Source organism: Dipodomys merriami, unplaced genomic scaffold (genome assembly GCF_024711535.1).
Source record: "Dipodomys merriami isolate MVZ:Mamm:240054 unplaced genomic scaffold, mDipMer1.0.p SCAF_1, whole genome shotgun sequence".
Lineage (NCBI taxonomy): Eukaryota > Metazoa > Chordata > Mammalia > Rodentia > Heteromyidae > Dipodomys > Dipodomys merriami.
Genome location: NW_027202270.1, coordinates 97650552 through 97678065, shown reverse-complemented (window position 1 = coordinate 97678065; position 27514 = coordinate 97650552). Strand labels below are relative to the sequence as shown.

Below are 27514 nucleotides of genomic sequence, written 5' to 3'. Positions count from 1 at the left end.
GGTCCCTGAAGGCACATCACCATTCAAGAAGCAGTAGAGACTGCGTAGAAGTCAATCTAGGGAAGTACTGTGAAGGTAGTCTACTAATTATATTGCAGAAGACTACAGTACAATGACCAGTTGGGCCTAAGATGCCATTTGGCCAGGAAAAGGTCAAGATAGCTGAAAGTAAATCCAACTGGAAAGGAAGAGATACAAAGGAGTATCCAAGCTACACACAGTGAAGCAGATGATGATGATGGATCAGTCTTCTTCTTTCCAAGAAATATTTGCTACACCGAGCTACCCTCTATCCCCACTTCAAGCTCCTGCCTAACAGCTGCATAAGCAGAACTGCTTGCTCCTCTCCATAATTACAGGGGGCTCAGCTACCAAGACTAGGTTTGTGGTTGCTCAGACCTGCGTTAATGTATTATAGGCCTTGGAGAATTTGTCTCACATAGGCTGGCTTTGTTTTTAGTTACTTGGAACAAAAGAAAAAATGCAAAACATGCACATGCAGAGGAGACTAAACTTTGTCAATCACATTTAAACCACTTTGTAGAACATGCTCGAAAGTCTGCAAATCTTGCAGCACCTGAGCTCTAGTTAATGCTGCAGGGGTCAAAAATGACCAAGGAAGCCGGGATAAGATAATGCATGTAGAAAATCGCAGCAGTTCATCTCAATTTGCCCTTCCCAAAATTAGGCTCCCCTAACTCTGATATACCATGTGGAATGTAGAAAGCTACATTGGAGCAAGCTTGATCTTCTAAACTTGTCAAATACTAAGAGAAAGCAAGGGAGAACAAGGGGTGGGGTTAACTTCATTTTTAAAAAGCCTCAGAAGTTATTCTATGATAAAAGGACATGGCTGAGCAGGTAGGAAACTCCATTGTGAGTTCTCCTGATGGCTTCTGCAAGGATCATGGAGATGTCAATCACCTGTATTTTGGAGCAATGCTTTATCTTGTCCTCCTGAAGTATAGTGTTAGTGACTACAACTGCTTCAAAGCAGGCATTGTTGATGTGAGAAATGGCTGAGCCAGAAAAGATCCTATGAGTAAAGATTGCATAAACTCTGGTGGCTCCAGCTGAGAGAAGTTTGTCAGATGCATGGCAGATTGTGCCACCAGTGTCAGCCATGTCATCAACAAGGATAGATCCTTCACATCTCCTGCCAGCATCATGCCACCTACTGCATTGGCCTTCTCCCGCTCGTTGTGAATCAATGCAAAGTCCACATTCAGTCTACAGTGGAGGCCACTCTCTTGGCTCTGCCTGTATCAGGTGAAACAATAGCACAGTTTCTCCATTCAGAGATGTTCTCCCTAATCCACTTTAGGACAGCAGGTTCTGCATACAAATTGTCCAATGGGATATCAAAAAAGCCCTGAATCTGAGAGGCATGTAGATCCATTGTGATGATGTGATCTGCACCAGCTACAGACAGCATATTTGCAATCAGCTTGGCTGAGATTGGAGCTTGGCTGTTAGACTTCTTATCCTGCTGAGCATATGGAAAGCATGGGATGACTGCAGTATCTTGGCTGGGTGAAGCAATCTTGCAGGCTTTAATCATGATCAAAAGCACCATTAGATTGTCATTAATTTAACCACAACCACTCTGAACAATGTAGACATCTTCTCCACATACACTTTCACCAATTCCTACACAGGTCTCCTGACTGCTGAATTTCTTAATTACCACCTTGCTTAGCTTCAGGCCCAGGTGGTCAGCATTTTTCTGAAGTTAATCGTGGTAGGAGCTATTGCTGAAGATTTTGATATTTGGCATCTTGGACAGCTATTCTAGGAGTTCTTTCCTCAGAGGCCATGGGTGCTGCTAAGATCAGAAGTGAGGTTGGCACAGATACTTAACAGCCTCACAGTGCTATTCTGCCATCTTCAAGAAGTACTGTTGTTATTGCCTTCTACTAAATATTTGTATGCCTTATGATTTGCTAGCTCAAGTACCATCTTTCCTTACTTGTGTGTTGAATACACTTCCTAGTTGTTCTTTTTTGTTGTTGTTCTGTCATTTGTTTGTTTGTTTTGGCCTCTCTCTCATTTCCTTGCATTCTGCAACAGTCTACTTAACCATTGTGTTGTTAGCTTAATCCTGGGTCTTGAACTTGGGGCCCAAGTGCTGTCTCTGAGCTATATTGCTGAAGGCCAGTTCTCTACTACTTGATCTGCAGCCTCTACCTTTGGCTTTTTGGAAGTTAATGGAGACAAGAGTCTCAAGGACTTTCCTGCCTGATTTGCCTTCCAACTAAGATCTTCAGATCTCAGCTTCCTGGGTAGCTAGGATTACAGCCTTGAGCCACCATCACTACTAACTTCTAAAGCCTAAAATGCTTCATGATACTTCTTCATATATGCTTTTTAATAGGATGAGGAAAAATCATCCTACACAATTTAGGAAAGTGTAATTTGGCTTTTATTATCTTTCTTGTTGTTTTTCCCCTAGCCACATGGCTGCATATCCTACTCCACTTCCTATCCAAATCTATATTATGCATTACTTCCAATACATTAAAACCTTCTGCCTTTTTATGAGTATTAGTCCTTCATGCTGTATTGTTTGCATAAATCTCAAACCTTCTTTGATTTGCCTAGCTAGATGCTATTCATAAATCATGTCACGAATCAGCAGGTACACCTTCCTCCAAGAGTTAAGCTCCACATTTGGGTCATACAGCTCTTCCTACCAGGTGCTCCCATCGGTAAAAGTCATCACATTCTGTATAATCATGTTTCCTGGTTGGAAAGTTGATGAAACTCTGTGAGAGAAAGGCCGTGGTTATCTAATTTGTAAGTATAATTAAAAAATCATACCTTTCCTTGTAAAGATTATGAAACTTTCTTCCTGTTTCTGATTTCTTTTTCTGATCATCATGCCCTGTTCTTTGAACAACATCTGGAAGTAAGTGTTGCTAAATAACTATTGTTGAACATATTGAACTTATAAACTGATTGTCATCTTAACACTTAAGTTTGATTGGAATTGAAATTTGATATGGATGACAATCAGTTTGGAATGTTATTATTACTGTCAACCTGAAGAGAAAACTTTAAATAGATGTTTATGTGTGTTTTTCATAACTTGAATATCATCTAACAAGAAACCCTGGGAATAGTCCTCAGAATATAAGGAAAAAAATATATGTGGATTCAATTTCCATTGACACTCAAGGCCTTGTAAAGGGAATGAAACCCAATTTTAAAAATTGGGCTAATAATTGAATAGAGCCTTCTCCAAAAGATATTCCAAATAACTGCTAGTCAATTGAAACAATGACAAACATCATTAGACATTGAGGAAATGGATAGCAAAATCACAATGAGATAGTACGTTACATGAAGATGCTGACAATTTAATAGACAAACAACGACAAGGTTTGATAAGAATGTGGGAAAAAAATTGGAACCATCACAAGTTGCGGATGGCAAAATGAAATAATACAGATGCTTTGCCAAATAGTTTGGCATTTCCTCAAAAAGTACTCAGCAGTTCTACTCTAGGTATATACCTAAAAAATGAAAACATATGTTCAAATAGACTCGTATACAAATAAATGCTTTTGGTACATCATTGCAGAAAATTATAGAGTAAACACAACATTGATTGACTGATTAGATAAAATGTGGCATATCCATTCTGTAGGCCACTAAACTGCTAGTAAAATGAATGAAGAGTTGGGTGATGGTAGCTCATGCCTCTAATACTAATGACTCAGGAGCGTGAGAACTGAGGATCATGATTCAAAGCTAGCTTAGGCAGGAAAATTCGTTAAATTTTTATTTTCAATTAACCAACAAAAAGCCAGATGTGCTGATATGACTCAACTGATAAAGCACCAGCCTTAAATGAAAACACTAAGGGGCAGACCCCAGGTCCTAAGTTCAAGCCCCCAGTTTACAACACACACACACACACACACACACACACACACACACACACACACACACACACACACACACACACACACACACACACACACACACACACACACACACACACACACACACACACACACACACACACACAAATCATTGGAATGAACCTTGAAAACAGTACATTAGTAAAAGAAGCCAATCACAATATCCAGAATAGGCATTGTCATAGAGACAGAAATGGATTACTGGGTGATATGGTAGGGTGAAATGGGAGATGACTGCTGATGCTTATAATATTTCTCTTTGGGGTTATGAAATGTTTTGAAATGGTAATGATGATTTAACAACTTTATGAACATACTGAAATATTTAGTTATGCAATTTACCTGGTCAAATTGTATAGTATATAGCATACAAAAGTTATCTTAAAATACATAAGGAGAATTTAGCTAAGAAGAATTGTGTGCCTACAGAAATATATTGACCTTTTATGCATAGCTTTAACTTCCAGTGCTGAAGATCTGTAGAATGTAAGGATTGGAGAGTTAACAATCTGAAAATATCTTTTATTTCTGGTCCTACTTATGGGAAATAATCACCCAGACTACCTTCTTTTAAAAATGATTTATCAATCTCACTAATTTATAGGATCTGGCTTTCTCCTGAATTGAAGTGAAACATGTATTCATACTCTGAAGTGATTTCCTTTCTTATTTGCAGAGAGCTCTCTCTCCTGAAACATCCTCATAAGTGAGAGTCCTGATAGAAGAATGCTCTATCTTTATAGCCTTGACAGTATTTCACAGACCAAATTGTGTAGATATCTGTCTGTTTTTATGTAGATATTTGTGTCTGTGAGCATTGTGTGCATCATATGATCATGCATGTGTTTGTGTACATGTACATGACTTCAAATGTGTTCATGTGTATATGTGTGTAATATGTGAATTGTGTATGTAGGTGGTATATATGTGTGTATGTGGTATATAACATGTGCACCTGTGTTTGTGCAGCTGTTTGTATGTGACTTTGAATTAGTGTACAAGAAATATATCAAATACCTCTGGATTCATGTGTCTGCTCTTTTAGTTCATTTAACATTTTTCATGATACCATCTACATAAAATATTTAAAAAGATATAATTCCTTTAACATTCTTCAGTAAGTGTGCATGAATATAAAACCATTCCACTTACAGAATGGAAATTTGCGGCTTTACTGAAACAAACAAATCAAAACAGGGTACTTTTGAAGGGACACAGAATGCTCTAAGGATTTGTATAAAAACAAGATGGAGACGTATGTCGTTGGTATTGGATGAATTTTGGTCTAATTGCCTTATTAGAAGACTCTAAAGATTATCATCTATCTTCCTTCCTTCCTTCCTTCCTTCCTTCCTTCCTTCCTTCTTTCCTTCCTTCCTTCCTTTCTCCCTCCCTCCCTCCCTCCCTTTCTTTCTTTCTTTCTTTCTCTCTTTCTTTCTTCTTTCTTTCTTTCTTTCTTTCTTTCTTTCTTTCTTTCTTTCTTTCTTTCTTTCTTTCTTTCTTCCTCTCTTTCTCTCTTTCTCTCTTTCTCTTTTTTCTTCTTTGTTTTTGGCAATTATGGGACTTGAACTCAGGGATTGGGTGCTGTCTCTGAGCTCTTCTGTTCAAGGCTAGCACTCTACCAATTTGAGCCACAGTTCCACTTCCAGTTTTAGAGTGGTTAATTGGAGATAAGAGTATCATGGGGACTTTTCTGCCTTAGCTCACTTTGAGTTGTAATCCTCACATCTCAGCCTCTTGAGTAGATAGGATTACAGGCATGAACCACCAGAATCAGTTTTTCTTTAAAATTTCTTTACAGTGTGATTTTCCAGTCAGAAATTTCTTTTTATTCAAAGTATGATAGTATGTGCACTAAATAGAAATTTAATTTTGAATGATCAAACAACATATTGTTGAACTAATGGCTCTTTGTCCAGGTTATAAAGGATGGAGTCTCTGGTTAGTACAAAGATGAAAGACCATCTCATAGAAATTGAATAGCCTTTGATTACAAACATTCCTGGTGAGTGTTCTTTTTTGTGATTGTACTGCAAGTACGTGTTTCATTTCTGCATCATGAATCCATTATGATCATATCTTCCTTGAACTTTGTGATGCATAGGAAGGAGGATGACTTCTTCCCTAACACCCAATTCCACTGTCAGCATTATACAGCCCCAACCCCTTACTGGAAGGTTGTATCCCATGTTCTACTGTGAACTTTTACTGGGGAAAAAATCACAGTTACTCATCATAATAGATTTATTACATATGGTTACAATGGTGGGTTTGTTGTTGTTGTTGTTGTTGTTGTTTGCCAGTCATGGGGCCTGAACTCTGGGCCTGAGCACTGTCTTTCAGCTCTTCAGCTTAAGGCTAGCACTCTGCCACTTGAGCCACAGCACCACTTCTGGCTTTTTCTGCTTATGTGGTGCTGAGGAATCGGACCCAGGGCCTCAGGTAAGCAGAGCAAGCACTCTACCACTGAGCATGGGAGGCAAGCACGCTACCACTGAGCCACCTTCCCAGACCCACTGTGTGTATTTTTAAAATTATGTGTAGTCTGAAATATGTAGGGGTTCAATGACCAAATAACTAGAATTTGTTCTAAAGTACTCTAGCAAAAGGAAAAGTTAAAAAGAATAAATGAAGCAATTATGGGAAAATCTGCACCATTTTTGGATCAGGTATTGGAAATAAGAGTTTACTAGTCTTTCTTTAGATTTAAAAACTTGCAAAACAAAATTTAAAATTCCCCCCCCCACACACACACACAAACACAGGGGTAAAGATATACTATACATGAACAGTGTGGTCCTTCCTCAAAGACAGAAATATAGTTTGATTTTCAATCCGTAGAAAAAGGAAAGACATACAGTAGGTGATTCTGGAATGATTGAATAATCATGTCAAAAATAACTAAAATATTGAGATTTAAGAATCAGATCCGTAAATCATATACTCTAAAAGTATAGGCAAATTATATTATATGCATACTTTCTAAAATATTCAAATTTCTGATCAATAAAAACCATGGTAATCGTGAACACTTAAAGCACATAATTTCTCATCAATAAAAGCCATTGTACACTTAAAGCATAAAAAACACTTAGGCATAGGCCTAAGTGTTCAGTTATACAGATAAATAACAGTAGAAGAATATATATATATATATATATATATATATATATAAATTTGAAAATATGTGCTTGATGTCATCTGTAATCACAGCAAATTAATGTCATGTAATTTTCAACTGGCAAAGTCACAAAAATGAAAGCTAAACAATGGAAACTGAGGAGGGTGCAAAGGAATATACAACCTCACACTCTCTTGTTGGTAGGAAAGACAATTGGTAAATTAATAAATTAAGAATCCATTCTAGTGAATGCCTATAAACAACCAAATAAATTATGGCACTTCACTGCCTTGGAATATTATATTATAGTTGGAATAATGAGGGAGATATTTAGATACTGGCATTCTGGGCATTTAATTAAGGGGACCATGTTTTCTGGCATGCGCTTTATCAAAGGCTGTAGTTGCCCATGTGAATATACACCTATAAGGTTGAATGCAGCACACTTCAATTTTAACATATTTTCTTAGACATCATGAAGGCAGTGCAGGATGAACTTTGTGAGTTACTTTTTTTGTAAAGTCCTAGCCACTGCTATTTAGTCCACAGTTTGAGGGCAAATAGACCATGATTAAATCCACTTTAAAGACTCAAGCCAGCAGGTAGTGCTGTCATATGTTGGTTGGATCTGTACCCAGGAGGTTCTGCACTAGCAAATGGCTCTAATGCATGCATAGGAAGATTAGGAAGCTATGCTTTCAAAGAGTAGTACAGTCCTCTCACAGAGTCAGGGAAGAAAATGTTTCATTATTTGAGAGCAAAGACTTAGGAAAGCTAGGATTTTTGTGGTCTTTAAACCTGGGATAGCCTGGAGGGCAAAAATTGATACAGCAGCACAAACTGTACATACTCTCTGGGATTTTTCCAGACTACTTCATCTTTAAGAATTCACACCTTTCTTGTTAAGCTGGACAGATATTGTAAAGAATATTTTATTAAGAAAATTTTGGCCTGTGCCAAGGAGACCTAGCTAGGGTTTCTCCTATTCCATCCTGTAATGTTTTCAGAGTGTCTGCTTTGACTCCGAGTCTTTGATCCATTTGGAGTTGATTCTGGTGCAGGGTGATATATAAGGATCTAGCTTTAGTTTTCTACAAGTAATTAACCAATTTTGCCAGCACCATTTACTGAAGAGGCTGTCTTTCTTCCATTCTATTTTTTTTAAGCTCCCTTATTGAAGATTAGATGGCTATAGGTCTTTAGGTTCATTTCTAGGTTTTCAATTCTATTCCATTGGTCCTGGGGTCTGTTCTTGTGCCAGTACCAAGCTGTTTGATTACTATGGCTTTGTAGTAGAGTTTGAAATTTGGTATTGATATTCCTCCAGCACTTTTCTTTCTGTTAAGGATCGTTTTTGCTATTTGGGGTCTTTTATGCTTTCACTGTATTTGATGTTGGTATAATTTGTGGAGGGGAAGGGAAAAAACAAGTCGTTTAACTAGGGATACAGGTGGACCCATTGCAACAATGAGATGTACAAGTCGTTATGTCGAAAAATGAACTTTACAACTTTGGTGGGGGGTGGGGGAGGGGAGGTGTATGGGAAGGGATGGAAAGGGGAAACAAAGAAGAGGCAACAATGCTTAATAAGAAATGTACTTGTTATCTTGCCCATATAACTGTAATTCCTCTGTATGGTATTCTCACAATAAAAAAATAAAAAATAAAAAAATAAAATTATTTTTTAAAAAAGAAAAAGAAATGTACTCATTACCTTGCCCATGTAATTATAACCCCTCTTTATGGTAATTTCTCAATTAAAAAAAAAGAAAACAAAAAAATTATAAAAAATTTAAAAAGAATATTTTAAATTTCAAAATTGGAAAAAATGTGTTTCTTCTAAGTCTAGATTCTGTAATTTGGATGGAAACATAGGTATTTGTCTTTTAGGACTTAGATTATTTCATTCAACATGATATATCATCTCCAGCTCCATCTACTCTTCCTGCCCATGTCATTATTTAATTTTTTTATAGATAATGAATATTCAATGGTGTTTATGTGTCATGTTTTCTTTATTAATGGTGTATGGTGTTTATATATCATACTTTCCTCATTCATCAGTTGTTGGGTACCTTGGCTAATTCCACCTTTTGGCCATTGTGAAAACAGATGTAAGAAACATGGTTGTGCAGTAGTTTTCTTGTATGTTGATTTTAAACTCCTTCAGAAATATTCCCAAGAATGATATGATGTAGTAATAAGGAAAGTCTATATTTTAGTTTTTTTGAAAAACCTCCGTGCTAATTTCCATGGTTGCATTATTTTATATTTCCTCCAACAGTGTGTGAGTTGTCCCTCTTCAACCTCCCCATCTATACTAGCATTTGTGGTTTGATTTCTTGATGATAGCCATTTTGGTGGCAGTATTAATATTTTTACCTTTTTTACTTTAATCATTATTAAAAAATGACATAGTGGAGAACAATGACTACTTTACTTAATTTATTTTGACATATCAATTTTTAATTTTTGAAACCCTAATTTCAAATAGCCAGATCTTTGAAAGATTAGAAACAGCATATTAATGCTGTAAATATCTACACATTGACAAATCCCATAAGGATGGAGGTAACATGAAAATTATAGGAAGATTTGAACAATAAGGTATAATCAGAAAAATACATTTCAATAATGTATATTTGAGCATCTCTTGTTTTCTTGTGAATTTGCATAGTGCATCTTCAGGTATTGCTCTCCAAGTTTGAGTAGGCATTTATTCTCAAATGCTTGATCTTCTCTGGCATATAAAATTACAGGGTTCTTATATAATATCAAGAAAGTAGAAAGCTGTGGGTGTTAATACAATTTCACTATGTCAAACATGAATACATTAAAGCTTGCTGTTTGTTAAAGTTAAAAATACCTTTGCTGAAATTGCTGGAGAAACTCAAGCATAGTCATGTCAATAAATGAATATATAAAAAATGAAGTATGCTCACTTACAATTTTATTAGTCCAATAATGAAGTAAAATTTTGTATTAACAGATCATTGCTTTTTCCCACAAGCTATCTTACAAAGTCAAGTTTCCGTGGAATAAACTCCCACTTGTAAATCACCTTCATGGATATTTAAAATGTTAGTAGAAGCAAACTACCTACTGAGAACAAACCATCAAGATGAAATACTAAATTTAAATAAATGTTTATTTGTCACTTGTGCTCTAAATACACTATTTTTTTTATTTTTTTAGCTGCGCAGGCGTGGCCATGTATCTTGAACCACAGTTTGAAGAATTTTCCAAAAAAGATACTACCATGTGTATTAATTCTTGCTGCTGAGATTTTTAAATTATATGACAGACTAGAAATAGAGTTCAGTTTGGTACATGACTTTTTTTTCTTTGTGTGCCAAAATGTGGCTGCAACCTGCCAGTACATGGAACCAATGTGGTCTGTGGTATGTATTATTGTTCCAACAAACTTTTTTCCTATATAATGAGATAGTTAGAAGCATGAAAATTTTCCCTTGAAAACCCGGAAAATTACCAAAGTTCAAAAGAGCTGATTTACTATATCCTGCCTAATCATGGCCTGTATCACTTTCTCTTCTGGGTTCATTTTTTTTAAACAAAATGTTAACAATGACAGTTTTCCAGCGAGAGATGCTTGTGGAGTGAAAGCCTGCAAACAGGATTGTAAGAACTATTGGAGGAATTTGAATCTCCTCCTGGTAGAAGTAGAGTATCAGGTATGGGAGGCTGGGAGTTTCGCAAGGACAAAACAATCATCACAGGAGACATATTTTGGGTCAGCCTAAGAAAAATCTGTTGAAAGAAATACCTGCAACATAATAAGATCTGTTCCAAACAAGTAAATTGCCCACTGCAGGACTGTCTGGGTTTCTGCTTAGGAAGGACAAGGTAAAGCTGTGGAATGACCTCTAATATCTTCATTCTCTAAGGAGTAATTTCATCTCAAAAGACGGTATGAACTTGAAAATCTGTTCTTATTATTATATCAATACCAGGCTTTAAAACACAAGGCTAGTTTTTATTTTTGCCAGAGGTCTTATAGCACTTCAAATCCATGAAAGACTTCAATTTCTATTTGAAATTCTATGATAAGTAATTAGAACTGCCTTATTTGTAACAGTTTAAAAAGAAGTTCAGACTTCTCAACAATTTCAATAATAACTTCTCTGTTATTTTCATTTCTTTTTTATGTGGATTTCTACATTCCTTTGGATTGGTATTTGTTTCATTCTGAAACTTTATAAGTGTTATATCTCTGAAGAACTAAATTAGACTTGTTCCAAACTTAACAGCAGACAACACAACCTTTGGGCACCAAACTTCAGCTTAATTGAGTTGAATTTCGACTTCATGGAATTGAATTTAATGAGTACCACAGTAAAGCAAGCATATAAGAAATGTATCTTTGCTGACTAAGGACAAAACAGAAGTTAGAGGATGTCCAGTGAAGCTTAAGATGAAAGCTGGAGGATAGAGAGGACTTAGCCAATGAGAGAGAAAGAATTAGGGGAGTCTTAGCGTTCATGTTCATGTCACAAAAGGTATACATTTTCATAATGTGTTGTCTTAGCATAAGAGAGCTATACTGGTTAGACAGATGAGTAGAGGGAGCATTGAATAAAGGGCTATGCCAGTATCTATACCAGCATTAGTTAATGCTCACTGTAACATGGAGAACAAATTGAGAATGACACAGTGAAAACAGAAGAAATCACTTGTAGAAAACTAAAGCTAGATCCTTATATATCACCCTGCACCAGAATCAACTCCAAATGGATCAAAGATCTCGGAGTCAAAGCAGACACTCTGAAAACATTACAGGGTAGAATAGGAGACACCCTAGGTCTCCTTGGCCCAGGCCGAAATTTTCTTAATAGAGATCAAGAAACACAACAAATCAAAGAAAGGTTGGACAAATGGGATTGCATGAAATTGCAGAGCATGGCAAAGGACGTAGATAGCAAGATCAATAGAAAGCCCACGGATTGGGAGAAGATCTTCACTTGCCATACAACAGATGAGGGTCTCATATCTAAAATACACCTGGAACTCAAAAAATTAAATCCCCCAAAAACAAATCTTCAAAGAAACAACTAAAAAATTGCCCAATAAATAAGTGGGCTAGAGACTTAAAGAGAAACTTCTCTGAAGAGGAAATAAGAATGGCCAATAGACACATGAACAAATGCTCCACCTCTCTTGCCATAAAAGAAATGCAAATCAAAACAACATTGAGATAACACCTCACCCCAGTTAGAATGGCTATAATTAAGAACTCTAATAACAGATGCTGGAGGGGATGTGGACAGAAGGGAACCTTACTACATTGTTGGTGGGAGTGTAAACTTGTTCAACCACTCTGGAAAGCAATATGGAGGTTCCTCAAAAGACTCCACATAGAGCTCCCCTATGGCCCAGCAATCCCACTCTTGGGCATTTACCCAAATGATCACAAACAAGACCACACTAAAGCTACCAGCATAACTATATTTATTGCAGCATTATTTACCATAGCTAAGATATGGAACCAACCCAGATGCCCCTCAGTAGATGAATGGATCAAGAAAATGTGGTCTATATACACAATGGAATTCTATGCCTCCATCAGAAAGAATGACATTGCCCCATTTGTTAGGAAATGGAAAGACTTGGAAAAAATTAAGTGAAGTAAGCCAGGCCCAAAGACACATAGGTCCCATGGTTTCTGAGTCAAGCAGAAAAGGTCAGATAAGTTGATGTTAGTGAAATGAACCCCAAGATCAGTATTCAAATGTTTTTTTTCTTTCATGCAATTGTTTCTAACATATTATAAGATGATTTCTTTGTTGCTTTGTATGTCCCTCCCCCATGGTATATCTCCTGCTTTCACTGTATAATTTGTGAAGGGGAAGGAAAAAAACAAATCATTTAAATAGGGATATAGGTGGACCCATTGCAACAATGATATGTACAAGTCATTATGTCGAAAAACGAACTTTACAATTTTGGTGAGGGGCGAGGAGGATGGGGGAGCAGAGGGATATGGGAAGGATTAGGAAGGGGAAACAAAAGAGGAGGCAACAATGCTTGATAAGAAATGTACTCGTTATCTTTCCCATGTAATTGTAACCCCTCTGTATGGTATTTTCACAATAAAAAAAATATAAAAGAATTTTAAAAAAAGAAATCAAAAGCCAAAGTCTAGAAAAAGCAGTATGGTATTTCAAGTTACAGTGGTAGAGTGAAAAGTAGACAGATTTTGAGGAGTTAGTTATTAGGTATTTGGAGACAGAAAAGGGAGGGGGGGGGGAACCTAAAGAGAATGTTTCTATTTTGGATGTGAGTAATTTAACAGAATTTAAATCAGAACCTTAGTAGTAGAAACATGTTTTTGAGATGAATCTGATTAGTGGAATTTTGATTTTATTAAATTAAAGGCTCCTGTGAACAGAACAAATGAGCTTCTTAATATGTATCTGGAAATACATGCCTAAAGCTCATGACAGATTGGGACCAATTGATGGTCTTGGGAGCTACAGACATTCACAGGGAACTTATATGATGAGTTGGGTGACCTGGTGCAGAAAGGGAAAAGAAGAGTGTTATACTTGAAAACTTGTGGAAGAAAGATATTGACAGTGGAGTTCTATTACTGGACATCATTGTAAGTTATAGCTCTGTCTTTGCTATTCTGTAATGATGCCACATCCAAATGATTTAACTATTTTCATTTAATTACCATAGGCAGCTTAATTCCCATAAGCCTCATAAAGTTGTATGTTAAGCAGAATTGTTCCCCCTAGAGATGCCTGTGTCCCAATTCTGGAACCTGTACATTTGTCAGGTTACATGGAAAAGAAGAATTAAGATTGCAAATAGAATTAAGGTTGCTAATTAGGTGAGTGAAAAAAAATAGGATAGTCTCTTACACTCAAAGTAATTACAAGTGTCCTTAAGTGTAGAGGAGGGGGTGGAAGACAGAGAGAGCTGGCAGATTGGACAGGACTTGGCCTGGTGTTATTGGGCTTGGAGACGGAAGCATGGGCTATGAGCCAAGAAACGCAGAAGCAGGAAAGCAAGACAAATACACTTTCCTTGAGCCTTCAGGAGGATTGCAACGTGTTGGCAGCTTGATTTTACCCTCTGAGACCCACTATGTTATTTAATTCAGCAAGTTTTATCTATCAACAACAGGAAATGAATATAAATGTTGGTCAGAGGAAATCAGTTTATGGGTATGAAATGATTCTAAAATCAACATTGTTTGTGTAGACAAATGGGCATGTGTATCCTGGCCAGTGTGCCTCTGCTAATTTCAGTGACAGCTATTGAACACCAAATGTTGGTGAATCATTGTCCCAGGTATATTTGTTTGGAATATCAGACTTTCATTGCAATTACTGTGTCAAAGCAAAGGTGAGAGGATGACAAAGATACAATTAAGAGCCAGGAATAATAGCTCAAGATCTAGAGAGTTTCCATTCAAAACCAGACTGGGCAAAACATACAATAGCCCTTATCTCAACAGAAATGGCTGCTCATGATGGTTCAAACTGTCATCCTAGCGATGACAAGAAGCATATACAGGAAAGTATATGTCCAGGAAGATATCACTCCATCATGCTTTGGACAAAAAATGCAAAGCTCTATCTGAACATATAATAAAAGCAAAAAGGGCTGAAGGTATGGATTACATGGTAGAGTACCTGCTAGCAAATGAAACTCCAAAGCAGTCAAGAAAAAAATTAATTTCACAATGAAAATTCAGATTGTGATATTTAAGTATTTGTAGAGAACTACTGGTATGTCAGAGTGATATGACAACAGGAGATATCTTTTACACCCCAAGTGAGGCCTTCCACTTTCAGGTCTCTGGTAGAGCTTGCCAGGGCTTTCATGCCTCTGCAGCAATTTTTGGTAGAGTTTAGGTGAACCTAGGCCTCATATTGCTGACTTGAGGAAGGTTAGCAAACTTCTGAGTCTTTGGTAACATCTCAGAAGCAGAATTGTTGTATAAAGTGATAACTGTATCTTCCTGCCTATCTATCAAATTGTAATGATCACTGGTTTATACTGGACCTCAATATAACTGATGAGATGACTTGAGGCCCTTTGCTAATTATGGCACTCCATCATAAGAGATGGAATTGTGTATTTGGGGACTACTAATGTTCTCAGTTCTGATCTGTTTGTTAAAGTCCATATTTTGAAAGCAACAACAACCCCCCCAAAAAAAAACCACACACACACATGAAAACAGTGAGCACATTTTAAGAAAAAGCACAAATTGTAGTTGAACTTTATGTGAATTCTACAGAGGAGAGCTTAAGCTCTCAGGCCATAGAGAGTAGAAAGATGTGATTGAAGACAGACTGTGGAGACTGAACTCAAAGGACCAGGTAGAAGGAAGCTCTCACAACAGAATTGTGATGCATTTTGGACAGTCAACTAGTGGTAACTTCTGTGCAGATAATGGCACTGATGATAATATATTTCCTTCTTGGGTACTTAATAGAGTGCCAAGTATAGTCTTACTCATGCTATAAGTGATATTCAAAATAGTCCATTAACAAAGAAACATCATTCTCATTCTCATTTACATCTGGAAAAGCTGAAATATAGAAAGGTTTACTTATTTACTTATTGCTAACTAGTAGGTTTAGTGGATGTGCTGACAAGGCCTTTGAGGTGGAATTTTAGAATAGTGATTTTTTTCATGGCATTATTGGGGCTTGAACTTAGGGCCTCAAGCTTTCAATTGGATTTTGTCTGCAGACTAGAGCTCTTCTGCTGTAAGCACATCTCCAATTGCAGCTTTTTGCTACTTAATTGGAGATAAGAAACTCAAATTTTCCTTTCCAGGCTAGACTCAAACCAGTATCCTCAAATCTCAGCTTCCTGAGTAATTAAGATTACAGGTATTGAGCCATGCTTCCCAGCCAGAACTGTCATTCTTTAGAATAAAATACCTGATAGCAATAGTAAGTTCCAAGACCCCATTTAGTGTCTGCAGTTGAATCTTCAGAAGGCAAGTAATATCGCAAGTTAGGCCACAGACTCTTAACAGGGATTAACTAGACATGGATGTGATTACAGACAATGAGAAACAATTCAGCCATCAGAACTGGGTGTCTGGAGCCCTCTGAGTGTGGAGGAGTGACTGAAAAATCATACTCCTCTATTTGACTAATCAGCAGGATAAGAAGCCAGAGTGTAAAGCACTAACCTAGAGTCCCAGCCCTCCCCCAACTGACCATACTCCCATAGTCATTCCCATAAAGGCCACCAAGCCCAGGACTGTCTTGAGAATCTCAGTGCCGAGAATTCATCAGGCCAGAGCACCACCAGCCCGGATATGGAGCACTATTTAAACAGCAGCCTGAAGGATCCAAATTAACCAGAGAGTGAAAAGAGGAAGCTTTGACTTGGCAGTAGACCTATGAATTCTGTCTCAAATATTATAAAAGAGGACTGGGATTGACACATGATAGAGCACCTTCCCAGTAGTAATGAAGCCTTGGTACCACCAGGAAAGGGAGGAGGGCAGAGACAGCCCTTACAAAACTATCAAAGAAAAGTAGGAAGTGTTTTATAAGAATTGTGCAAACGAAATCCAAATATGATCGTGTCTTCCCCCTTCTAATATTGTTAGGAAGGAAAGTTATTATATGTGCATTTTGAAGACTTTAAAATGGAAATAAACATTTTTCCCAAAATCAGCTGTCATCATCAAAATGAGAATCTGTCTTACTGTTAGATTTTTTTGAGTTAAAGTTTCTATTTCTAAAACTAAATGCTGATGCGAGCTATACAGTCCAAAATAGAAATGTTTTTTCCCCTAAGAATAAACATCTGAACTGGAGTTATAGTTAGTTGGTCCAATGTTGCAAAGAAAAGTCTGTTACACACTCTCAACACACACAGAGAATGAGTGAATTACATCCTTTACTCATTCTTTGAGGCATATTTTTTCATATTTCTAAAGCATTAAGTTAAAGCTCCATAGAGGATATTGTTTGCCTGGAAATATCTATCATCTTTAATGGAAATATATTTGAGTATATAATACATGATTTACCTTTAAGCCAAACATTTGTGGTTCATGATAGGCAGAAAGGCTGTGAGATGATATCTCCAAAATAATTCTCAGAAAGCAGAACTGGCAGTGTGGCTCAAAGTAGTAGAGTACCAATTGGGTAAAGCAAGCCAAGCAGGAATACAAAGCATGGACTCCAGGCCTGGGAAATACCATCCTCCCCTCCTCGCCAGCTCTATTGGAGGTTGAGACATCAGCTTCCATTTTTATGTTTGTTCCCTCTTGGAAATGTAACTTAGTTGAGTGTGCTATCCCGTGTCCTGTGAATGAAGTTAAATTTTAAAATTTGAAGAACTTTTGATGAAGTTATTATAAGGGGAATAGTGTTCTGAGATGCATTTAGCATTTATCTACTACTTCAGCTACATCTGGAATGACATTGTGAAGCAAGTTTAGACAAGAACTCAAAATGGGCAAAGATATACATTCTAGCAATAAATAAGCTATCGGCTATATATACATTGGAGTGTTTGTAATCTAGTGGCTGACAGGCTTTTGTGCAGTGGGCTGTTCCTTGCACCTGCAGTGAGGAAAGCCAAAGTGGCACATTGGCCCCCTGGCCTGAGAAATGCTACTAGAAAAATACAAGCGAGGGAATCCAAGGGCTTATGTTTGTAGTTTGAAATTTATGCCCAAGAAGGGCTCCATCTTTTTATTTTCATAAAGGAAAGAAAAGCTTCATTTGAAAGATGTTTGAAAATATAATGAAACTCTTTTGTACGATTAATAAATATTAATGAAAATTCAAAATAAAATGTGAGATTAAAATAAGGGATGAAAAGAGATCCTTTTTGCAGAACACCATACTTTTTAAACATAAGAAATGAGCTTTCAGAATGAAAAATCAAACTGAAAGGCACAAAAGTCTTGTAAAATTAAGCTTAAATTTCTAGTATACTGAGAAGAAGAAAAGTATACATTAATTTTCAAACTTTCCCAGGGGTGTTATAACTACAGGAGAGGCCAAGTATATTTTCAGTATAGTTTTTCACATGAACAGCTTGCCCAAGACCTACCCAAGGAGCAGTGGTTGGCCTTTCTAGTATGATCCATTCATGCCTAAACATTGTAGCAGCCAGAGAATATCCTTCCTTCCTTAGAACCTCTTCAAGAAGTTCAGCTTCTGCCTCACCCTCAACCTAATTTTAATTAGTCTTAGAACCTAGAGACTGACTTGATTAATAAAAACATTTCCTCACTGGGCATTGCCCCTCGTTGTGAAGGCAAAATGCTATAAATACTCTGAAGAAACCCACAAAGCCAGGCCTGCTTTCCTGGAGATATCAATTCTTGGACACTGATGCCTGGTTTTAGAAGGGCTGTTTCAACTAAGCAAACCCCCCAAACCAGGAAATGTGGGCACAAAGATTTGTTCACTGTGGTCATGTGGGTCAGAATTGCCTGGCACATCCTTACTCTATCCCTCTACTCACTAACATTATGACTTGATTGAATTCTTTAAATTCAAAAGCCTTCATTTTCTTTTATTTAATGGATGGTACTGATATTAGAATATATTCTGTGTTTTGGGAGTAAAGATTAAATGACATAGTGCTTGTTGATACATGTTACATACATAATATTCTATTCTTTTTACTTATTTCTCAGTTTCTATTCTAACAATTTCTTCAGCTTTTTTGGAAGAAGTAGCTTTGAACTCAAGACCTCATGCTTGCTTGGTGGTCTAGTATTCAACCACTTGTGCTACACCTTCAGTTGAACTATTGACAAGTTTGCATTTAATCTTGATTCCCCAGACACTTCTTTCTGAGTAGTTATGATTACAGACGTGAGCCAATAACCTAACTTTCAGCTACCATTTTAGCATTTGATAGTTTTTAAAAACTCTTTTAATTGACATTGCCAATACTGAAGTATGAACTCATGGCCATGCTCTTGCTCAATTTTCTTGCTTATCTGATGCTCTACCACTTGACCTATGCCCTCATTGATACATTTTGTTGGTTATATTTGAATGGAGTTTTCTGAACCAGCCCAAGCTGGCTTCAAACCAAGATCCTTCAGATCTCAATTTCCTGAGTAACCAGGATTCCAATTATGAGCCACCAATGCCCAGCCTGAGACACATTTTTAACAATCTGCTGAAAATGATCACTAAGACATTCCATTGTTACTCTAGCTCAGCATATCTAGAGCAGAACCCTTTGTTCCTCTTGTTGAACTTGCATGGTCTGCTGGAGATCTGTCATTATCAATCATGTCCACTGCTTTCCAGTCAGTTGTAAGGATTGACTGTTGCCTTTAAGTGCCTTACTATAGTACTTCTTATCACATTAGTTACCAAACCTATATCTTACATTTATTTTCTTCCCTCTCTTTTACTACATTCCCATACAGAAACCCTATATGGCTCTCACCACTGTCCTCATTCATCTTCAGTCTGTTCCACATGCCAATCTTTGCAAAACCTTGCATGACCAGGTATTATGGCTTTTCAGAAGCCTGCAATGCCTCCTGGGTCACTGTTCATTGAATTCAGTTTCCCAAAGGAGGTATTCAAATCACTCTCCAAACCCTGGCTTGTTCTACGGCTTTTCCTGGCACACATTTTACATAGCCTTTGGATATTCCATGATCCCGTCAAACTGAACCACTGCCACTCCTAAGGCTGCCCTTTGCTTTTTTTAATTCTGGGCTTTTCTTTCTATTTAGAATGCCTACCAGGCTAGGAAGGTGGCTCAGTGGTAGAGCGCTTGCCGTACATGCATGAGGCCCTGGGTTCGATTCCTCAGCACCACATAAGCAAAAAGAAAAAAAGCCGGAAGTGGCGCTGTGGCTCAAGGGGTAGAGCACTAGCCTTGAGCTGAAGAGCTGAGGGACAGTGCCCAGGCCCAGAGTTCAGACCCCACGACTGGACCAAAAAAAAAAAAAATGCCTGCCTCTTCCCTTTGATGCCTTACATTTTCCCTTCACCTCAGTTCTACTTAAAATTCCTCTCCTTTCTTACAGTGTTTGTCTCATCCTACCTGTAATTATGTTTATCTGCCTTCCAGAATTTCTATTTGATCTTAAGTTCTAAGAGCACCTAAACTATACCTATTTCTCTTAGCATTACAACCCCTCTTCCCTTGTTTCTTCCTATAACTGTGTCTATCACATAATATCAAAATAGTTAAGCTTCTTGCCTAGATAATGCAGTGAGAAGCAGAAAACTTTAGTACAGTGGAAAAGGGATATTGATAAAAGGGATATTTCAGGAAGAACAACTTAGGAGTAATTCTATAGAAGTTCCAGGCTAGTTTTTCCAGAATATTTGAAAGTTATAAAGAGAAGTAAAAGTATTTTAATCAGGCTCTGAATCTAGGCTATCTTTTCAGTCACAGGGGGTCTTAGAAAAGTGCCTCTGAGCAGAGGTTAAACGAAATTCTTTTAATTTTTTTTTTTTTTTTGTCGGTCGTGGGGCTTGAACTCTGGGCCTGGGCGCTGTCCCTCAGCTCTTCAGCTCAAGGCAAGCGCTTTACCACTTGAGCTACAGCGCCACTTCTTTTAATTTTTATCTTCTCCTCTACCAGTGTGCACAGTTCACTAATCTCACTTTACTAGTGCTAAAGAAGCAAGCACTTAATAATCACCAAACTACTTGATATTGTATCTACATTTCTCAATGGCCTTGTATGATAGGGACCCATGAGTCAAATCACATACCTAAATCTTAATTGCACTGTGGGATTCAGCAGATCTCAAATCACATGCAGTCACTCATGGCCCTTTTGCTGGCTCTCACTTTCCATAGTTAATTATCTTTAGTTTCACTGTAGTTCTTTTGCTCTGGAAAATGTCATTGGTAGTATAATTAAGAATTACCATCTATACTCAGCAATTTTGAAAACTTAACTGCTCATTTTCTCAGCATACTGTTGGCTTGCATTAATCCCTTAAAAGCATTTCACCATTAAGGATGTGAATTCTTGAATATGAATTGCCTATCTGAATCAAAGGTACAGAATCAAAACTATGATCCATGAGGGCAGGAATTTTTATTTAAAAAAAGTATAAATGTAACTATGAAAAAAGGGTACATTTCTTAGTAATGATACTTTTCTTACTTTCTTTAAAGATATTTAGTTTCAGGGCTGGGAAGGTGGCTAGTGGTAGAGTGCTTGCCTCGCATGCATGAGGCCCTGGGTTGGATTCCTCAGCACCATATAAACAGAAAAAGTCAGAAGTGGCACTGTGGCTCTAGTGGAAGAGAGCTAGCCTTGAGCTGAAGAGCTGAGGGACAGCACCCAGGCCCAGTATTCAAGCCCCACAACCAACAACAACAACAAAAAAAGATATTTAGTTTCATAATTAACATAGGTAAGTATCCTCCTAAAATTTCAACCTAATAATGTGTTGGGAAATAAAATACTGAAACAAGGATACAGGTTGACCCATTGTAACAATGAGATGTACAAGACACTATGTTAAAAATGAACTTTACAACTTGGTGTGGCTGGAGGAGTTGGGGAGGTGGGGAGAGAAGGGATTGTAGGGGAAAAACGAAGGAGCTGGTAACAATGCTCAATAGGAAATTGACTCATTACCTTACTCATGTAACTGTAAGCCTCTGTATAGTAACTTTACAATAAAATATATATCTAAAGAAAAAAGAAAAAGGGGCCGGGAAGTTGGCTCAGTGGTAGAACGCTTGCCTTGCATGCATAAGGCCCTGGGTTCGATTCCTCAGCACCACATAAGCAAAAAGAAAAAAGCCGGAAGTGGCGCTGTGGCTCAAGGGGTAGAGCACTAGCCTTGAGCTGAAGAGCTGAGGGATAGCGCCCAGGCCCAGAGTTCAGGCCCCACGACTGGACCAAAGAAAAAAAAAAGAAAAAAGAAAAAGGTAAAGTATGATAATTCCTATTAAAATATCCTTTCAAATGCATACTGATTCACATGAGAGAACAAGGTGGGTCCCATCTGATTGCTTATTAAGTGACACAAACAGCCCATTCACCTACTTCTTTACCCAGTTTAATAGTATTGCATTATTCATCTCTGTTTTAGATATGTATAATGTAATAATTTGTGATTACTCTGAGTAATTTTTTTCAGAAATCTAGTTTCTTTCCATTCTATCTTCCCCTCTTTTTCTAACACTGGATCCATGCCTCAAGCCCAGCATTTTGCTGGTTAATTTGGAAATGGAGTCTAGAATTTTCAACAGTTAGCTTAAAAACATCATCCTCTAGATGTCACTCTTCTGAGTAGCTAGAATTATATAGAGTGCCCAGCTTTTTCCTATTTTCTTCATCTTTCTTGAGCTTCATAAGTCATTACATATTTTAATTTTCATTAGAAAACATAAAGGGCCAAGAAGCCATCTTGAAATGAACAAGAAATCTAAATTTTACTGTGGGAAAAATTTAGAGTAGCAGATAAATAAAGTGTGTGTGTAGGTTCTCAGCAGAGTAATCCCACCATTTTTGAAAGACATAAAATATGCATGGAAGCATACAGACAGAAGTAAGAAATTTGTGGTAAGAAATTCCTCTTACAATCCATATATATATTATATATTATATATATATATATATATGTGGAGAGAGAGAGAGAGAGAGAGAGAGAGAGAGAGAGAGAGAGAGACAGAGACAGAGACAGAGACAGAGAGAGAGAACTGAATGTTTTAGCTGAAAGAAATGGCCTGTCCATGGGTTTCCTTTTGCTACTATAACAAGTATCATAAACATTGTCTTAATACAATTAGCCAGGAGCTGGTGGCTCAGGCCTGTATTCCTAGCTACTCAGGAGGCTGAGATCTGAGGATCACAGTTCAAAGGCAGCACAAGCAGGAAGGTCCATTTAACCACCAGAAAGCTGGAAGTGCTACTGTGGCTCAAGTGGTAGAGTGCTAGCCTTTAGCTGAAGAGCCCAGGGACAGAGCTCAGGCCCAGTGTTCAAGCCCCACGACTGACATTAAAACAAACAACCAAAAAAAAAAGCACAAACCAACAATAACAACAACAACAAAAACCCAACTTTATAATTTTGGAAATTAGACTTCACATAGATTTTGTTGGGTGAAAGTGAAGTTGCCATGTGCACACCTTTCCTTTCTGGAGGCTTTTCTCTCCTGTGTCTAGAGGTTTCCTGATGTTCCATTGATCCCTTCCTTCGCTAAAGTTAGCAGCAAGTAGTTGAATTTTTCTCATCATTCTGATTGTGAGAATATATTAGACTTTGCCAAAAAAAACATGCAGATGTCCAGGTACAAAGAACAAAGAAAAGATTTATTGCCAGTAAAAGAATCAGCAAGACCTCTTCTCACAAAAGACAAGTGTCGGCTTTTGTCTGAGGTGACCTATATAACCTAGGAGGCTTAGGAGGGGCTAGAAGGGGCTAAGAGGCAGAGACCCTCGTGTGGACATGTATACCAAGGGCTTCATCATGGCAGACTAGGATTTATGGCAGCTGCCCAAGTAGTAGATAAGGGGCCTTGCAGCTGCCTAGACCTGAAGATCACTCAAAAGGGATCTTGCTGCCTTATATGGTGGTGTCTTCCCCAGATGAGTGCCATCTCAAGTTAAAGACCGGGGGTGCAAGCTAATTATTTCCTGCCTTTACTAAATGGACCTAGTGTTGCCTAGGAAAAGAGCATGCTAAGCTATGGGAAGGGGAAGAAGTGTTCTAAGCCATGGGAAGGGAGTTGGGCTAACACAGATTGTAACTCTTTGCTTTATTCTTCTACATTTCAAGACCATTGATATGTCATTGTGCTAACTAGGAAAATCCAACACAATTTCTTGATCTAAGATTGGCTCCTTAAAACCTTTAATTCCATCTTTTACATGAATTCTTCTTTGCAATAATAGAATCAAATGTTGAGGGTATGTCATTTTAAACGTTGTTGGGGAAAGGTTCAGCTTAGTTTTCTCTCTGACATCAAAGATTTATGCACATCTCACACATAAAATGTATTGATCAGATTCATTGATCCTTGAAAGTCATAGAAATAATACAGTGATCAAACTTCCATCAGTTCAAAAACCCCAAATCCTATAGCATGCATTTAAATTTCCTGGCCATCTTGTTTAAATGTAGATGGGGAAGGGGGGGGAGGAGATTAGAGAGCACGTCTAAAGATTTACTGGGATTTGAACTCAGAGCCTCAATCTTGTGAGACAGGTATGCTACCAACTGAGCTATGCCTCTAGCACATTTTACTTCCTTTATTTTTGGAATACAGTCTCACTTTTTGGGCAGGCCAGCCTGCACCACAATTGTCCTATTTATTTTTCTCACATAGCTGGGATAAGAGGTATGTAACACTTCCTCCAGCTTTTAATTGATTAAGAAATGATCTTGTGATATTTCCCGGCAGGTTGGCCTCCTGAGTAGACAGGATTTTAGACCTTTGGTCTCTTTATAATTTGCTGGGAAATTATACAGGAAAAAACTGCTAGAGTTACTCTAGGACAAGATGGTGGTTAGGATTCAAGATGGCTGCAATCAGGTCAAGCTCAGTCCACCCAGCAGACATGGGTCAAGTTGATGACATGGGTCAACAGCACTAATTTAACAGTGAGTAGACAACAAATTAGACAAGCCTGTCTTCAACTATTACCTTTCAGGCTGAAAAGAAAGACTAGCAAAGAGAGCACTTTCTTACCCTTAACAAATTTTATTTCTCTAAATGCTCCACTCACATGAAAATCTATGAGGTTAATATTAAGCAATGTTTCTTAACTTGATCACTCATGACAACTTAAAAAACATCAAGTACATGCTTCAACTCCACACAGTTAAATCAGACTCTCCAGAAGATAGTTCTCAATGTCTCACCTTGGTTTAAAGTTCCTAGGTGATACCAGTGCACAGCAATAGTCAAAAACAAATTGTTTAAATAGGATACATGTGTGTGGACCCATTGCAACAAAGAGATGTAAAAGACGTTATGTTGAAAAACGAACTTTACAACTTGTGGGGGGCAGGGATGGTAAGGGGAAACAAAAGACAAGGCAACAATGCTTGATAAGAAATGTCTCATTCCTTGCTCATGTAATTGTAAACCGTCTGTACTGTATTTTCACAATAAAAGAATTTATTAATGAAAAAAATTTCTGCATTAGACATAGTCCTTGCATGTTAAAGAAGCACAGAGAGGCTGAGGAATTTGGGCTATTTGGCAATTGATTATGAAATGTTTATTTCTTTTTGTTTCTCCTTTTTGCATAATGGCATTAAGAGGAAGGAGAGCAGCCAAATACCTTAGCACTGCCCTGGGATTATCATGGGTACTGGAAGCCTATTTATAAGTTACCTCCAAGGTATAGAATTATATGGATAAATATTAGAATATTTTATTATTATTTTGGTGACCCATTATTGTGCTGTGAATAAGAGGTGATTAAGCATATGAAATTGCTTTGGCATTCTAAATGAGGGACAAAGTACTGAACCATTCTTCTACTCTCCCTTACTTCTCCCTCCCACCCTCTTTCCTTCTCTCTCTTTCTCTCTTCTTTTTTTCCCCCCACAATATTACCACCTTCTTTTCCTTTCTTAACTGTGTAGACTGGACTCTGTTCTTCACTCCATTTGATGAGCTCTGTAACTGACTTGAAGTTAAATAATATGAAGTTATTTTCCAAAGTCACACAATCACCCATGTGTAAAGATTGTCCACTTTCTATACATACATAAGTATAGAAAGTGCTTCTAGATAACCTCACTGTTCTCACATCTCACAGAGAGTTCCTTTATTTAGTTCTTTCTTAGCTAGCAATTGTCAAACCATATCTTTGCTCTACTATTTGCATCTTAAACTCATCAACAGACATTTTTTGGAAATCTTTTGTTAAACCCCTATCTTCTTTTTCGTTTCAGTGTTTTTTCTTCTCTGGCTGCAATTTTCACATTTACATATCTTATTGCCCCAACTGTGGGTCTACTACATGGGGTTCCTTTTCAGTGTTCCTGTTTTCCTGCTTCTCCTAGTTGTACTTGTATTTTGTTTATTTAGTACAAAAAAAAAAAAAACAGGCCCAACCAAAATAACCTCAAAGGTGAATAAATAAATCACAAGTGGAGTAACATTTGCCCTCTTATATTTTCTTAATAGTATATTGTAGACTTTCCCTTTCCCATGTAGTCTCATTGCTATTATCTTAATTTAACAAACATGTGATTCTTGATCGTTTGTATGAGGCCTTGTTTGATTTCTTCTCATGTATACTCCTAAACACTGTGCCATTAACTTCACCATTCACTGCTGTGAATGTCCCCTAGCCAAGTGTGGGATCTTGGGAACCCTCAAAGATAACTGAGCGACTTTTCTTCAATTAGGTGATATACAATGGATGTTTATTCTTGGTATCTAGATTATACATATGTTCTTTGTGCTCTTTTTGCATATGTGATACATCTAATTAAAAGAAATCAGTATTTTTTCAAAATACAAAAATACAAAACTGTTTTACTTCATTCAGCCTCAACATGAAATCCCTATCAGAGAATTCCACATGAATTATCCACTGTCTTATGTTTGGTTCCATTATCCACTATGGGATAGTTAGCTTCTTAGTTACTTACCAGCTTTCCTCAGCTAGAATATAAAATACCAGCCAGTTGACTATAAATCTTCTACTTTGTTTTAAGTATGTTAGAAGGTGCTGTATTTATTTGATTCAGTCATTCTGAGTGTTGAAGTAATCCAGAGAATGTTACTGTAAATGTAAAGAAAGGCAAAAAAAAAAAAAAAAACAACCAAAAACAAAAAAACATTGAAGGCCAGATATAATCAGTGAGTGCTGAGAAAAGTGGCTTTTAACTGTGACTTGAAAGCCCCATGGGAATGTACCAATCCTGCAGGCTAAACCACCTTTTGCAACATTTTGCCCAGGATTTCCTGTGCTAATAATATTAGGTTTATTATACACATCAAGAAGAAGGACTAACATTGCCATATGGTGAATATTTAATCTGTTTTTTGCTCATCATCACACACATTTTCTAAGCCTTAATTTTCTATTTTTAGGTTCATTTTTATCAGCTTTTTGAAATAATTCTGGCTTGCTCCCTGAGTTTTGTATTTTTTCTCTTTATTTATTTATTTTAAATTTTGTTAAAAAGGTGATATAGAGAGGGGTTACAATTACATGAGTTAGCCCTCCCCAACTAATTCTATCCTAGTTTTTCCACTCCTGATTTCCATCCCTCCAAAGTTGTATAGTTCATTTCCAACCTAGTGTCTAGTGGGTTTCACTGCTGAATTGGCCCACTCTTTTGTCCTGCCATTTTTGTGCTTCCCCTCCCCAAATCATATAAACTTATATATAAGACAAAGGGTACAGAAATCAAATACAGTGACAGAAGAAAATAATCCAAATAAAATTTAAAAAAAGAACTGAAAACCGTGTAACAAAAAACCTCTTACTTTCATTTTTTGGAGTTCATTTTGATAATCGTCATTTGATA

At 37.3% G+C, this 27514-nt stretch overlaps 1 protein-coding gene and 1 pseudogene across 5 annotated transcripts in view; one reads left to right on the top strand and one right to left on the bottom strand.

Moving 5' to 3' along the window:
* Prkd1 (protein kinase D1) overlaps positions 1-27514 on the top strand; it is a 345647-nt gene that overhangs the window by 196208 nt on the left and 121925 nt on the right. The gene's annotated exons all lie outside the window — the stretch shown is intronic.
* LOC138809893 (ribose-phosphate pyrophosphokinase 1 pseudogene) lies at positions 835-1777 on the bottom strand (annotated as a pseudogene).